Source organism: Gracilinanus agilis, chromosome 6 (assembly GCF_016433145.1).
Source record: "Gracilinanus agilis isolate LMUSP501 chromosome 6, AgileGrace, whole genome shotgun sequence".
Classification (NCBI taxonomy): domain Eukaryota; kingdom Metazoa; phylum Chordata; class Mammalia; order Didelphimorphia; family Didelphidae; genus Gracilinanus; species Gracilinanus agilis.
Window position 1 is genome coordinate 120580837 of NC_058135.1, and position 14843 is coordinate 120595679.

Genomic DNA, 14843 nt, shown 5'->3' on the forward strand with positions numbered 1-14843 from the left:
GGGGAAGAGACTATTACATTTTTTTGTCCTTGCATGTAAGAAGGCACCCTTACAAACAGCCTTGTGGTTCAGAGCTCTGGGTCTGCCTTTATCACAAAAGACTGGAATCTGCTAGAAGTGATACTAAAGTTAGTGACGAGGCTCTTTCTATAGCATTTCCCCCAATAGCTCAACACATATGAGATATCTTTGTCATAATCACAATACTCCTGTGATAGAAATGTGAGAAACAGGTGGCCTCAAGTACTATGCCTATTTATAAGCAGTCCACTTCTGCCTTGCTTTATGCAGTAAATGTATTCTTGAAATATTTTTATCCAAACGAGACTCATTTAAATCAGAGGTTCTTATTCTTTTGTGTATCATAGACCCCCTTAGCAGCCTGGGAAAGTCTCTGGAGCCCTTCTTCGAAGTGCCTTTACATGCACAATATAAACTACATAGAATTACAAAGGAAAATAGTTATATTGAAATAAAATTATCCAGATATTTCCAAAAAGACCATAGACTCCAGGTTTCGAATCCCTAGTTTAATTGCTCCTGGAATGTTTGTTCTTGAAAGAAATCTTATTGAGGCTCTTTTTGTAAAATGACCAATCTCCCCTTATTTATCTTTTGTGAACACCCAGATGTTTGAGGTAAAGTAGGGCACGCCCTGGCCATTCTGGCCGTCCTGGATAAGTCCAGGACTGGAGTTTAATGGGATTTGTTATGTAAGAGAAATTTATCAGATGAAAATGCTTGTTTAAGTATTTATTTAATTGTTAATATCATCCTGAAAGATATCTTTATTTTGTTTTATGTTTTATTTTTATTTAGAATATTTTTCCATGGTTACTTGATTCATGATATGCCCCCCTTACCCCTGCCTCCCCACTTTCTCCTCCGTCCTTCCAAAGCTGACAAGCAGTTCCACTGAATTATACACATATCATTGTTCAAAACCTATTTCCTTGTTATTCATATTTGCAGTAGAGCGATCCTTTAACATCAGAACCCTATCACATTCCTATCGCACTATGTGGTCAATCATATATTTTTCTAATGCATTTCTGGTTCCACAGTTCTCTCTCTGGATGTGGATAGCGTTTTTTCTCATAAATTCCTCTGGATTATCCTGCATCATTGCATTGCTGTTAGTAGAGATGTCTATTACATTCAATTGTGCCATAATGTATTAGTCTCTGTGTACAATGTTCTTCTGGTTCTGCTCCTTTCACTCTACATCAATTCCTGGAAGTCATTCCACTTCACACAAAATCCTCCAGTTTATTATTCCTTTCAGCACTGTAGTATTCCATCACCAGCATATACCACAATTTGTTCAACCATTCCCCAATCAATGGACACCCCCTCATTTTCCAATTTTTTGACACCACAAAGAGTATGGCTATGAATATTTTTGTGCAAGTCTTTTTCCTTTTTACTGGAAGCCATCTTTAACCTAAATTAGATGTTTAAGGAGACATTTTGTAGAGAAGACGGATGAAATGGATGGATGAATAGATAGCTATGCCTTTACTCATGGATGTGTGATGATATTAGAACTTGACACATTTTGAAGCCTTCTGTCTGCTTATTCACATGCAGATCAGGATTAGTGATTTGGCCAGTTTTCCACTGAAAACATTTTCTGTTGCAAAGATCTGCTTTGGAAACCTGTCCCATAGGACTCATTAAAGCATTGCCCTCTCTGCGTTTTCCTTTAGCCTCAACAACTGTCCTAATTATCTCCTTCAGAGTCACTTTCTTTGGAATTGGGGTGGGGGGAACCCAGTAGTTATCTTTTTATGCCTGGAAATAGATTCATGAGGTTCTTTATAATGTGTGTGTCTGTGTGTAGATAGGGAATCTCACTTTTTTCTCACTGGGACTGGAGGCAGGAAGATCCAAGTACAAATCTTGACTCACTTCCTAGTCCTGTGACTCTACTAGCCCACCCCTTTGTGCATTGTGCACTCACTGCTTCTTTCTTATTAAATTAGAGATCAGCAGCCTTTTTTAGAAATGAGAAATTTCTGATTGGAAAATCAGACATCTGGAAATCAGTAGGAGCTGCTTGGTGTTCAAGGTAAACCCCCAAGTGGAGCTGTTTCTTCCCTGATGGAATTAGAAGAATTGACTAGGCATAGAGAAGAGAGAATTTTGGAGAAAGACTGGTGGAACAGTATTTTGCATGGAGACAAAATACTTATATATTTCTCTACAGACTCAAAATGTCAGGGTTTGAAGGTACAATAGGAAGCTGGTCGCTTCCCCAAAGAGTGAATCACTTCTGCCAGAAGCCCCAACATGTAGCTGTCCAGTAGACTTTGGCAGCCCTACCATGGTGGGATGAGGGTTTTACTGAATGCTTTCTGGGCCAGGCCATTCTACTAGTGGACGGCTTTCATTGTTCCGAAAGTGAATCTTCAGGTGGAGCCACAATCTGCCTCCCAGTCAGGGACCCATCTGGCTTCGTTTTCTCCCCACTGAACCCACGCTATGGGAGGCAGGCAGAATCAGATTGACAGGCCTCTCTGGGCCTACTCCCCACAGCCAAAGAGAGCCTCCATGAGCCAGGCCTGGCAGCTTGGATCACAGAGAGCCCGAGTAAGAGGAGAGGCTCCCACCGGGGCAGGAGAGATCGCCTAGTGAGGGTTCCGCACAGGCACAGTCACACGTGAAGGGCATCAGGATTTTTTCTCCTTACCTGGTCCTGTTACATGGCATCCTTCTGTTCACTGCTACTCAGGCTGCCCTCCTGGACCAAGAAGAACAAATCATGGCTGCTCCCTGGGACGCCCTTTAGACTTGGAGACGTTCGGTTCTTCCTCTCTGCTCCTCCCAATGGAACATCCCCAGGCCTGCGTCTGATCCTCTTATAGCGTGACCTAGAGACTCTTTGCCATGTCCACTTCTCCTCTGGACACTCTCCAGCCTGAAAGGTAGCCTCTCCCTCTCAGAGAGAGAGACTCAAATCTTATACCTCTTCCATCCACGAGTCACTGGCTCTGGCTCTTTTTCCCTGGCTTTTCTTCCCTTAGTCATTTCCTAAGTTTTAACTTTCAAGATTTTTTTAAGCCCTTACTTTCTGTCTTAGCATCCATTCTAAGACAGAAGAGTGGCAAGGGGTAGGCCATTGAGGTGAAGTGACTTGCCCAGAGTCACCTAGCTAGGAAGTATCTGAGGCCATATATGAACCCAGGACCTCCTGACTCCAGGCCTGATGCTTTCTTTCTTTACTGAAAGCATCCTAGGCTAGGATGGATTCCCAGGCCACCTCCTTACCTCCCTGGCTTTTGTGCAATCACAGCTTTCTGGAGCACTTTGAAAGAATTAAATAAGAAAGAGGCCTGGGCAGAGCAGATAAATTGAGGAGATGAGGTAAAGAGAGAAGTGGGTGTTCCCCCCCACCCCAAGAGACCTGAGATCCTGTGGGACCCCAGATCTGCTTGTGCTATACATTACTCTGCCCCCTCACACCTCATCTCTGAGCCTTCTGTGCTCCCCAGAGCACTGGCACTCCCTTCCCATGTCCAGAATGTTTTCCCCAGGCATCCATCGTCTCCCTCGAGGATCATTGTGGAGAATGAAAGTGTGGCATTATTCTTGGGAAGGTCTGTTCTTGGATTATTTCTGTCTCCTTATGCCATTTTCTTTCTCCAAAATTTGCACTTGAGTGAGATGTCATCAGCAATTACAGTGAGCTCCTTTTAGCAGAGATGGTGTCCCAGGGAGAGCTCTTCACTATTTTCAGTGAATTCTCTTTACTACTACACCAAAAACCCAAAAGAGACAGTAGGCTGGACAGTCTTTCTAAGGGCTGGTCAAGGTTAACGGTCTTTTGTGGAGGGGAATCTGCATATGGGCTTTGGAAGCACCTGTGGGGTAGGGTGACTCTACTCTTCATTCTAGCCTTTGAGGAGCTCATACAGATGACTCTGGCTTTGTCCTGGTGATTTATGCTAGGTGCGCCAAATAAAAATACAGCCTCAGATCCTGCAGCTGGGTACTGTTTATTTTCTATCATAGTCAGAGCCAGAGTCTTAAAAATTATGGCAGCCTTGCAGCAGATCCCCCATGCAAGGATGCATGTGGGGAGGGCATGGCTCCCCCTTGGGTCTCCCAGGCTCCATGGAGGAGTCACCCAGATACTTGGTATGTTTTGTCCTTCACATTATACCCTAAAGAGATGTGCAAAGACTGCAAAATCCTGTGCTCAGAGGCATGAGAAATATTTGGTGGCCCTCCACCACCTGCCACCAGCATCACATCACATGTGAAGATGGAGCTTCCGCAGCCTTTTCAGACCCACACAAGTGGGCCCCAGGAGCTCTCTGCTGGTGCTTCTGCTGGGGCTGTAGTGGGATGTTTTCCTCCTTGATGCTACAAGCAGAGAACAGGTTCAGATCCCTTCTTCTATATGACCCTAGGCAAGTCTCTTAAACTCCATGGGCCTCAGCTTCCTAATCTGTAAATGAAGGGGTTGGGCTCCATGGCTTTGTCTCTTCCGTTTGCATATATCCTTCCAGCTCCAGAGAGATTGTCCCCTGCTCCTCAGCTGCTTTCTTTTTCCTCTTTTAAATGTGTCCCATTTTTATCCCATTGTCTGTTTTTGTCATTTTATTTTTTATTTTCAAATAAGTTTATTGCCATCTTTTGTTTTTATATCACAGCCATTTCTAGACACACCACCCTTATTCTGCCAGTCATCATCCCCATTTTGTAAGAAAGAAAAAGATAAAGCAAAAGCAGCCAATGCAGCAGACAGAGCTAGCAGGGGATACAGAATTTTGCCTCTGCAGGCCACGCTCCCCCTCCCCCTGCCACTCCCCAGATGCATTTCCTCCTCCTTCTCCAGGGCCAAGATGGATCTCTGCAGTAGTAGGAGAATGCCTTTAGAGTCAGAAGGAACATTGACCTCAGCACCTTCATTTTACACGTGGGGAAACCGAGGCCAGGGGAGCCAATCCCAAAATGTCCTTTATATTTGCATTACATTGGTCATCGAATGGGGGCAGCTAGGTGGTGTAGTGGATAAGATATCTGTCCTGGAGTCAGGACAGCTCCTCTTCCTAAGTTCAAATCTGGCCTCCGACACTTCCTAGTGAGTCACCACCCTGTTTGCCTCTGTTTGCTTCTCTGTAAAATGGACTGGAGAAGCTCTCAGCCACTCCAAACTGCTCGAGTATCTTTGTCCAAGAAAACCCCAAGCAGCATCACAAAAGGGTCAGACAGGGCTGAGCCGGCTGGACAAGGCCTCATGTTCTCCTGCTCCTGACCATTTCACACATCATCAGTTCATGCCAGATTCCCCCATTGCTGAATCCCTCACATTCATTGTTCTTCAGGGCCCCAGTGTTCCATTGTATCCCTAAGCCTCTGTTTGTTCCACCTTCCTGGGCGGAGAGTTGCCCACTTTTCCACAGCATGTTGCCCCTGCAGAAAGTGCTGCTGTGAGGATTTGGGTCCTGCTGCAGCCTTTCTGATGCTGACCTCTTTGGGATCTACATTCTTCGCTGCCTGGCACACTCCCCTCTGGACGCTCCTGACACCCTGGCCTGGGCATTTTGTCGTTCCCAGCCCAGAGCCCAGCAAGGGAGAGGGGTGCCCCTCAGGGAGCCTACATGCCTGCCTGCCTGCTCCCTTCCGCGGAAGAGCATCCTGGGCAAAGAGCTGTGAGTTCCTGGCCCTCGGGGGACCTCTTCATCCCTAGGAAGGATCCTACTATGACTAGAGTGGCATCTCAAGGGCAGAAATAGTACATTAGAGGAAGGAAAATGATAGGTCAAGTGTCTCCTGCTAGATGCAGCTTCCTGTGAACCTCCCTGGAGCAAGGAAGAGCTCGCAAGCAGAGGACTGACCACAAGGTGGGAAGATTTTTAGGCCCAGCCATTCATCTTGTACTGAGGCACCGGGAGGTAGGAGAGGGGCAGCCGTGGGCTCTCCCCAGGCCCACACAATCAGATCCCTCAATTATTGAAAGAAAAAGCTTCCTATGGAGACAACAAAACAAGAGCTAGAGCAAGAAGGGCCCTTGCAGGGATCTAGACCAACTTTTTCATTTTAGTGGAGAGTAAAAATAACTAGCCCAAAGTCTCCCTACCTGAGAGGAGAAGAAGTAGGATTGGAACTGTCTTCACTCCAGATCCATCACTCTTTCTTTTGATTCACATCAGTAACATTTTGTTGGGAGGAAGGTTAGGACCATTAGGCCTAATTAACAAAAGAAGCTGGGTGGGGCAGTGCATAGAGCATCGGACTGACATCAGGAAGACTCTTGTTCCTCAGTCAAATCTGGCCTCAGACCCTTTGTGTGGCACTGAGTAAAATCACTTCACCCTGTTTGCCTCAGTTTTCTCATCTGTAAAATGAATTGGAAAAGGGAATGGCAAACCACTTTTGGTTTGCTAAGAACAAGTATCTTTGCCAAGAAAACCCCAAATCAAGTCCCAAAGAGTCAGACATGACTTGAAAAGACAGAACCACAGCAGAAGAGGAAAGCTGAGAGACTCCTAAATTGTCCAAGGCCATAGGAAAGTCAGGGGCAAATTTAGGAAATGATAGGAAGATTGTCTGATTCCCAGGCCTGAACTTATAGATCCAGACTGTGTCCCCGTCTGCAACATTGTTAATTGTTCATTTCAAACAAAACATAACAGCGAATCCTTTCTTTATGGCTGCTTGTAAACATTTAAGATGCCTGTAGTTACCCATAACCTTTGTTTGCTTATCACTGTCAGCTGTCTCAACTGCCTTATTGCTTTGTCTCCTCCATTTCACCCTCCATGCAGAGATTTAATTCTTCAATTAGGATACTCATGTTCTAAACTTTGAACCATTGGAGGACAAATACAAATACTCTTAGAGTGGTCAGTGGTTGAGAGGGAAGCAGTAATTCTTCAATCAACACTCCTGTTCTAACTCAGAAGGCATAGAGACATGATTGTCTCTTAAGCAAATAGATTTGTCAATTAATTAGGTTACAGTTTTAATTTATCGGTGTCCTTCAGGAAACACAAAGCAGGAAGAACAGTTTCAAGACCATTCGGAGATGGACTGGATGGATCAATGGAAGCATAAACCTTTCTGGGTGACTCAAAGGTCATCCAAGCTGGAAAAATAGCTCCTTTTCTGTTAAGGAAAATTATTTGGTTTTGGAGGGAAAATCATTCTCTTTTTTTCTGTTTTGTTCATGATGTACTTTAATATAGATAGATGCAAACCCTGGAGGACACCCGTGTTCCCTTCTGAGGTTAGAATAAGCAGTTCTCCATATTTCACTCTGCAATTAGAGATATGATGATTTGACCTAAGCTATCTTCTGAGTTCAGAGAGGTGCTTTTTTGTCAATGGGGTTCATGGCAGATAGCTGATTTTAAAGTCAGTAAAATAACATAAATAAGCAATATAATTCTTTTTCAAATAAATAAAATAACATAAATAAACAATATAATTCTTTTTCAAATAAATAAAGTAAAAGTCAATGAAATAATATCATTAAGTGCATGTGCGTAAGGTTTAAATGGGAGTAGTCTTCTTAGATGATATAACCAGTTTCTGAGATTGGGGTTTCTTTTGGTTTGGTTTTTCAAAGTTGAATTTGCCCAATTAGGCTTTCACTTAAGGAAGTTCCAACTTTCCTTACAGTTAGCTACTCTTATGAAAAAAAGAGCACACATAGGGGTGAATTGAAGGTTTTCACTGAGCACAAGCTTGACCTTGCCTCATTGCTTTCATGGTTCTCATGGGCCTTCCAGCAAAATACTCAGTTGCTATTGGATACATACAAGGAAAGATAATCCTAGCCAGCTGCCCTCTCTGCAAAACCCTTTCCTCATGGCCTATTAAAATAAGGGGTTCCTTTTCCTCTCCTTCCTAGGAAACATAGCCTAGAATGGTGGAACTCACTGGGATTTTCTTTCCCCTGAATTTACAACCATTAGCCCCTCCTCCATTCTGCCACCGCCACCAACAGCAAACACGGAACGAGCCAGCATTCTATGCCGACATTTTGTCACTTCAGACCAGAGTCAAATCACAACTCATTGGCGCTGGAAAATACTTTAAGGGTCTTCTAGCCCAATCCCCACATTTTATAGATGAGTAAACAGGCCCAGAGAGTTGAAGCAGTTTGTCCAAGCTCCCCAATTAGTTAGTGACAGAATTCGAGCCTTCTAACAACCAGCCCAGTTCGCTTTCTGCAGTGCTATTGATATACAGAGCCTAGAGAAAGAGTCCATAAATGCTCAGCTTCCTATTTAGTCTAGGTTCTTAGTGATAGACTGAGCTGTCAACTTAATAACAAACAATCTACCCTATAAACAAATAGGAAGAACGCTGCAAGGTCATTAGTGAGAGAAGCTTTTCACACATGAAATCAATGTGCGTCTATAAGCACCATGTGTATTTTAATAGCATGAAACCGTTTGTGAGGCCATCTAATCTGCCCAGGTACAGAGTGTAGTCCACTGCATTGGAAGCCAGGGCATATCATGATTTGACTGTTCCAAATATAGGTCCCTACCTAATAAGACAGCTTTCTGTATTCTAGTTTCTCAGATGTCAGTGTATGTAAGAAAAGCAAACATATTGGCTCAGTGCTTTGTGATGCCTGGGAGCCAGGGAAAGGGAGGCAAGCAGGCCATCCATATCTGTATTAATGACTGCCTCTTTCCAAATTTTTTTTCCGAAAGGAACTTTGTTTTTCTTTTGCCTTCTTTTGCTTTTTTCCCTCCTATTCCCCATGCCTTTTACACATCTTTATTCCAGAAACTTTACACTTAATTTTAAAGGTCATTTTCTGCCCAGATTAGAAGTTGCATGGGGATAAAATAAGGTATCCTATTGGGTGGGGGTGAAAATTGGCCCACTTAGTTGGTTTATGATTGTTTTGCTTGTTAGACTCCTTTTTTTTCACCCAATTATGGGAGATTTCTCCAGCCATAAGGAAAACAGACAAGAACATTACCTAGGGAAAATTTGTTTCACTGAGGAACAGAAAATGAAGTAGTCCAAGCTTCCTGAGTCATTAAGAAATATGCTGCTTGATCCTTGGGAGATAGCATACTAATCATTGCAAGGAGAGGGGCTTGCCATCTAAGGGGAAAATATTATAGCACTGAAACAATATGTAATTTCAACATCTATTATATTTCTACTAACTAGGCTTCTTTTTCTATTTAGAATTAACACCCACTCTCCTAAGATTCCTTTGTTCCCTAGATAGTCTAAGAATTAAACACTCATCTAAATTAAGTATTTGGAATGATGATGACGATGACGATGATGATGATGATAGCACTTTAAGGTTCATAAAGCATTTTAAATGTATTATTTCACTAGTCTTAAAACAGCACTGTGAAATGAGGATATAGATACTATTTTCCCAGGTTTTATAACAGAGGATACCAAGGCTCTGTTAGTGGTAAATGTCAAAGGTGGGAGTCTATCTCAGCTTGTCCTGACTCCAAATCCATTATCTTAAGCAATGTGCCATGCTTCCTTCATTTTTGAAATTTAGGGAAAATGTACCATTTATTCTTCTTTGGTTGGAAAAAAATATTTGTACTCAGCAAAAGTCTTCACAGACATTTGGAGGTCTGTGAATAATATTAGTTACCTTCAGTGTGCTTTTCTAGGGTTATACACACCTGTAGTTAGACCCTACTCTTTCCTCTTTTGAATGGGAATATTTAGGTTAAAGTATAATTTATAAAGAGTAGAAAACAGACCTGTTACTTTCTCTCTCTGAATATTTTGGCATTGCTATGTTCAAATATATATGTAGTTGAGTAAAATTAATAACTTTGGGCCATAAAGCTGTATTCAAAATGAACTCCTTCCATCCCAACTAGGCAGCTAAAATTTTTTGGATTTTTATAGCTCCATAATATTTGTATTCTGTTTTGGATGAGAGCAGAGGGTTCAAGGAGAGTTGGGAAGAGGGTTTTGGAGTGGAGAAAATAATTTGATTTACCAGAAGTAAAATTTATATGTATCGTAATTTTACTACAAATGTGAATCAGGGGGAGTTCATGCTTTGAGACAAATTTACGGTTAGCAGTAAGACAAAGGCCTGTTTTACTGCCATATCTTTACTTAATAAATCTTAATTACTATCTCTCCATAAATTAAAGTGTTTAGCATGCTGTATTCTAATCATCAGAGTTGTCAGTATCTAACATTAGTTTCATAGAGTAATTGCCTTTTATGCTTTTTGGGAAGTACCTCCTTAGCCTTTTATTTTTTGTGCAGTGGAGGAATTGCAAACCAGGTTTTCAATGAGAAGTCCTCCATTTTAAAATTGGTGCTTATTTTGCAAAGCTCTAAATACAAGTACAATGAATCCTCGGAAGGCTAGATTGAATTAGTGTGAAGTCTCAGCTTTAGAATACTATTTTTTTAAACAAAAATGCAGTTTTATTATCTTCAAATAGATTATAAAATATTTCCCAGTTGAGGTCCTAGGGGCTTGCTTTAATGAATTAATAACATTTATTTGTAATTAGTAAAGTCTATTTTCATTCCAGCATTTAGTATGGCTAGAATCCCTGAAGAATGGTGTATTTTCTTAAATAGGTTAAAATAAATCTTCCATAATATTGTTTATGCTATTTTTGCTTGTGTTGTTCATTCATTTCAATTGCTTCTGACTCTTCATGACTCCATTTGGGGTTTTCTTGACAAGGATACTGGAGTGGGTTTTCCATTTTCCTTCTCCAGTTCATTTTACAAATGAGAAAACTGAGACAAACAGGGTGAAGTGATTTGTCCAGGCTCTCACAGTTAGCATGTATCTGAAGCCATATTTGAACTCAAGGCTTCCTGACCCTAGACCTGGTCCTCTATCCACTGTGCAACCTTGTTGTGCCTATTTTTGGTGCATGGGGGTACACAGTTACCAGACTTTTGTTTGCTTGGTCATGTAAAGGTAAACTTTGGTCCAGCCTAGATTATGTTATCACTAATTCCAGAATTGATAGTGTCTAAATTAATAGAGTTTTCCATCATTTCCCAAGAGATAACTCTGTAGAGTTCTTTGCGAACTTTAAAACACTATGTAAATGTTGGTTGTTATTATTATTGTTACCTCATTCTGATTGACCCTGGGACAAGTAGCTGTGTTGATGTTCTTTTATAGTCAGTGTTTTTATATAATATGGGACAAACAGATAAAATATATAAAGGCCACTAGTTCTTGTTACAGAAAAATCATTTATCATATTTTTCAGTGAGGTTCAATTTAAAAAACAGTCCTGGGACAAGTCACTGTCCTGTTATGATTCTTTAATTATTTAATGTTCTGAATAGAATACCTGCTTGTAGTAGATGAATAAAGATTTCAGGGTGTGAGCATATCCTCTGTAGACTATGGAAGCACCCTTGTACAGTTCTAGGAGCAGATAGGACTTCAGCAATGAAATTTGCCTCATCTTCTTCCCATGTGGTTTTGATCTCTTCAGCCAGGTCCCTATATTTTGCAAGCTTTTTATCACTCATAGATTAGAAAGTATGAGTATTTGGGGTGTTAGCATCCATTTAAATATTGCTCTTAATTCTTATGATTCAGCCTTTTGTCCAGGTGATTGTGGGCAATAGTTGATATGGTAATGATCTGGTCCATTCCAGCTTACTAGTTGAGTTTTCCAGGACTTTTTATAGTTCTTATATATTGTATGGGGAGAATCACAATAATAGGTACTAAATAAAAGTGTAGATTTGTTAAAGGTAAAATGATCTACTTAAAATCATGAAACTAAGGCTTTGTGGGGGGGGTTATTAATAGTAGCAATAATTCATATTTTGATAATGTTTTTAAGTTTACAGAGGTAGGTAAGACCAATAGTATTTTCCCCATTTTACAAGTCATAAAAGTGAAGCCTAGAGAGCTTTAAGTATTTTTAACCCAAGCTCATGTAGCAAGAAAGAAGTAGCATTCAAAACTAAAGTTTTCAGAATCAAAGACTTCCTTCTACAGAGCTGTATTATTACAGTTCTGAAGCGAGTGCCAAAGTGTGTGACTCTGAGATCATTTGAAGGCATCATTTGTTATTTAAAAGAAAATTCTTGGAGCATTTATAGCATCTCCAAACCAAATAGGGGCTGGGGACTCCTGATGTCTCAAGACTCTAATTTGGTTGGTCACAGCCTAGCATCGATTGTATTTAGCATCAAATGCGGAAGACCAGCAAGTGGTGGTGTGGGGCACCTGAGGGACTCACCTTCAGGCCACATCTTTTTGAGACACGAATCTGATGGCAGCTAAAATTGCTGTTTTGAAATTCAGATCTTGAATGCCACCACCATCCTGGCTTAGAAGATTAATAGCTCACATTTCATAGTGCTTTCCTTACTATAACCCTATTAGGTAGTACAAATCATATCAGCTCACTTTTTGTGATGCAAAAAAAAAAAAAAAAGGATTGCCTGATGTTAAACACAGCAAGTGTTTAAGTAAGTGGCATATACTGGACCTTGAACCTGGGTTTTCTGACTTCTAAGACTAGTGTTCTTGGGATACCACCTCTCTGGAGCTCCAACTGTCAAATGTATTGAGGGAAAAGCATATGTGTGTGTGTGTATGGATACAGTAGCCTTCTTTTCTGTTTGTCTTTGAAAATTAATAATTTATGAATATTATAACATGTACATATGTACATCCCCAACCAGTGATGAACAAAACACCATTCCTTTAGAATGTCTGATACAGAGTTTCCTACTTATTTTACTGCATTTGAATAATAGGAAAAAAATAATAACCTATGTGAAGCAACTGAGTTGGTCCAAAGGCGGGTCAGTGGAACATAAATGACACAAGCACCATGTTAAAAAGCCATGTATGTGATGATGAGGCAGAAGAAGGCAATATCATACCAGTGGGAAGGCCAGGAAATCTGGGCCCTTGTCCTGCTTCTGCCTCACCTTTCAGTTAGGCAAGTCACTTCCCTTCCCTGGGTTTTGTTCAAACAAGGGACCATAAAGAAAGCTACTTGAGCCTCCATCCCCTTCCAACTACTCATGAATGTATAAAGTTTTACAAACTAAGTCATCTTAAAAGTTCATCCACAAGAAAAGAAGTACATGAGCCAGGGGTAATTGTCACTATTATAGCTCGATTTTTAACTATATGTTCCTGTAGAATTCCACCCCACTTTAATTTGGCACAGTTTTGACACAAAGTATTGACACAATAATAAGATATTAGTTAAAATTTTGAAGAGTGGAAAGTAAAATGGTAATGGTAGTACCTGCCCCTGTGCATCATTTCATGAAAGCCATTGCCTCTGCACTCTTTCTACCATGACCAGAATAATGGACTTAGAAGTGACAGTGAGACAGCTGGCAAAATAACAAGATCTTAGAATTGGAAGGAACCTCAAAGAGTCTTAAAGCTGTGCAGGAATTCCTTAACCACAGAACCCTAACATCTCACCTCCAGTGAAGGGAGATCCTCCGACAGCCCATTCCACTTCTGAACAGCTCTTCATGGGAAGAAGTTTCTCTATACAGTGAACCTCTCTGCAGCTTCTACCCAGTTACACCCAGCTCTACCCTCCATTTTGTCACTCCAAGTTTGGTATAAATCTAATCCTTCTCCAAGACAGCTCTTTAGATGCTTCAAGACAAAAGCTCTCATCTCCCCTTGAAGTCTTTTCCAGGCTAGCTTCTCCAGTTGCTTCAGCTAATTCTCATATTGCATCATCTGTCCCTGCTCCCCTACACATTCTTCCTCCAGTGTGGTACCCAGAGTCCCAGGGTTGAGAGTTATGACAGTTTTGTGAGCAGTATTTCATAGGCCCAGGGAAGAGGTTGACCATTTTCACAAGACCTTTAGGGTTCAGGACTGCTATTGACAAGCACATCTCCTCCTGTTCTACCCACCTTTATACATGTGACAAGTTCAACTTCTAAAATGTGCATCTGTTCTGCAAAGGCAGATGGGTTCCTGGGATGGAGAGCCAGTACCAAAGCACCCTATGTCTGGAGATGTCATAAGTACACCATTCCAAGAGGTGCATTTCATCCACAAATAGGGGCCTCTCAGAAAGTCCTCTAGTTGCTTCTGGAGCTTCAGAGCCCCTAGTGGACTGGGGGGGGGGGTGGAGGGGGCAGGGATGGATTGCTTTCCAGGAACCTCTATGCTTGCCTCAGAACCATATCTCTTCCACTTAGGGTAGGAAACCTTTTGGATATGTATAATTTCCAACTTGTGTTTGATGACTATCCCCATTCCTAAGATTGGATCAGTGGAGAAAACACTTAAAAAATAGGTTTTGTACCTGCTACCTGCCCCTGCCTCATATTTGGATATTAGCAGTCTTCATCCGGCTATTAACCACAGGAAGAGACCTTCTCAGACCTGAAGGACCGGGTCAGAATTGAAGTGTGCTCACTTGACCCTCCATATGCTATATGCTTGGAGAATGGAGTTTTTACTTTTTGGCTTTGTTTTGCTACCCTGCCTCTTAGGAAGGGGCCACATATCTATCATGTCCAAGGAGTTTCATTGTTCTGATATATTCCTATGGAATACAAGCTTCTTGAGAGCAGGGACTGTTTATTTTTATCTTTGAATCCCCCGAACTTCACTTCGTATCTGTCACAAATTAAGAGCATGATAAATGTTCACTTAATTGAATTGCTCAACAGGTTACTTGTTTGACTTGAAATCTCCCCTGGATCAGCTAGCTGAGGAGCCATGGTCTCTTCTTTTTTGATTATTGTTATACCTGAAAGAGGGGAGAGGGAGGAGAGACAGAGGAGAAAGAGATGACAGGGGGGCTGTAAGGTGGGGGGAAAAGACAGACAGACAGAGAGAGAGAGAGAGAGAGAGAGAGAGAGAGAGAGAGAGAGAGAGA

At 41.5% G+C, this 14843-nt stretch overlaps 1 protein-coding gene across 2 annotated transcripts in view; it reads left to right on the forward strand.

The window, feature by feature from the left end:
• Nucleotides 1-14843, forward strand: part of GATB (glutamyl-tRNA amidotransferase subunit B) — a 111479-nt gene that overhangs the window by 10120 nt on the left and 86516 nt on the right. The gene's annotated exons all lie outside the window — the stretch shown is intronic.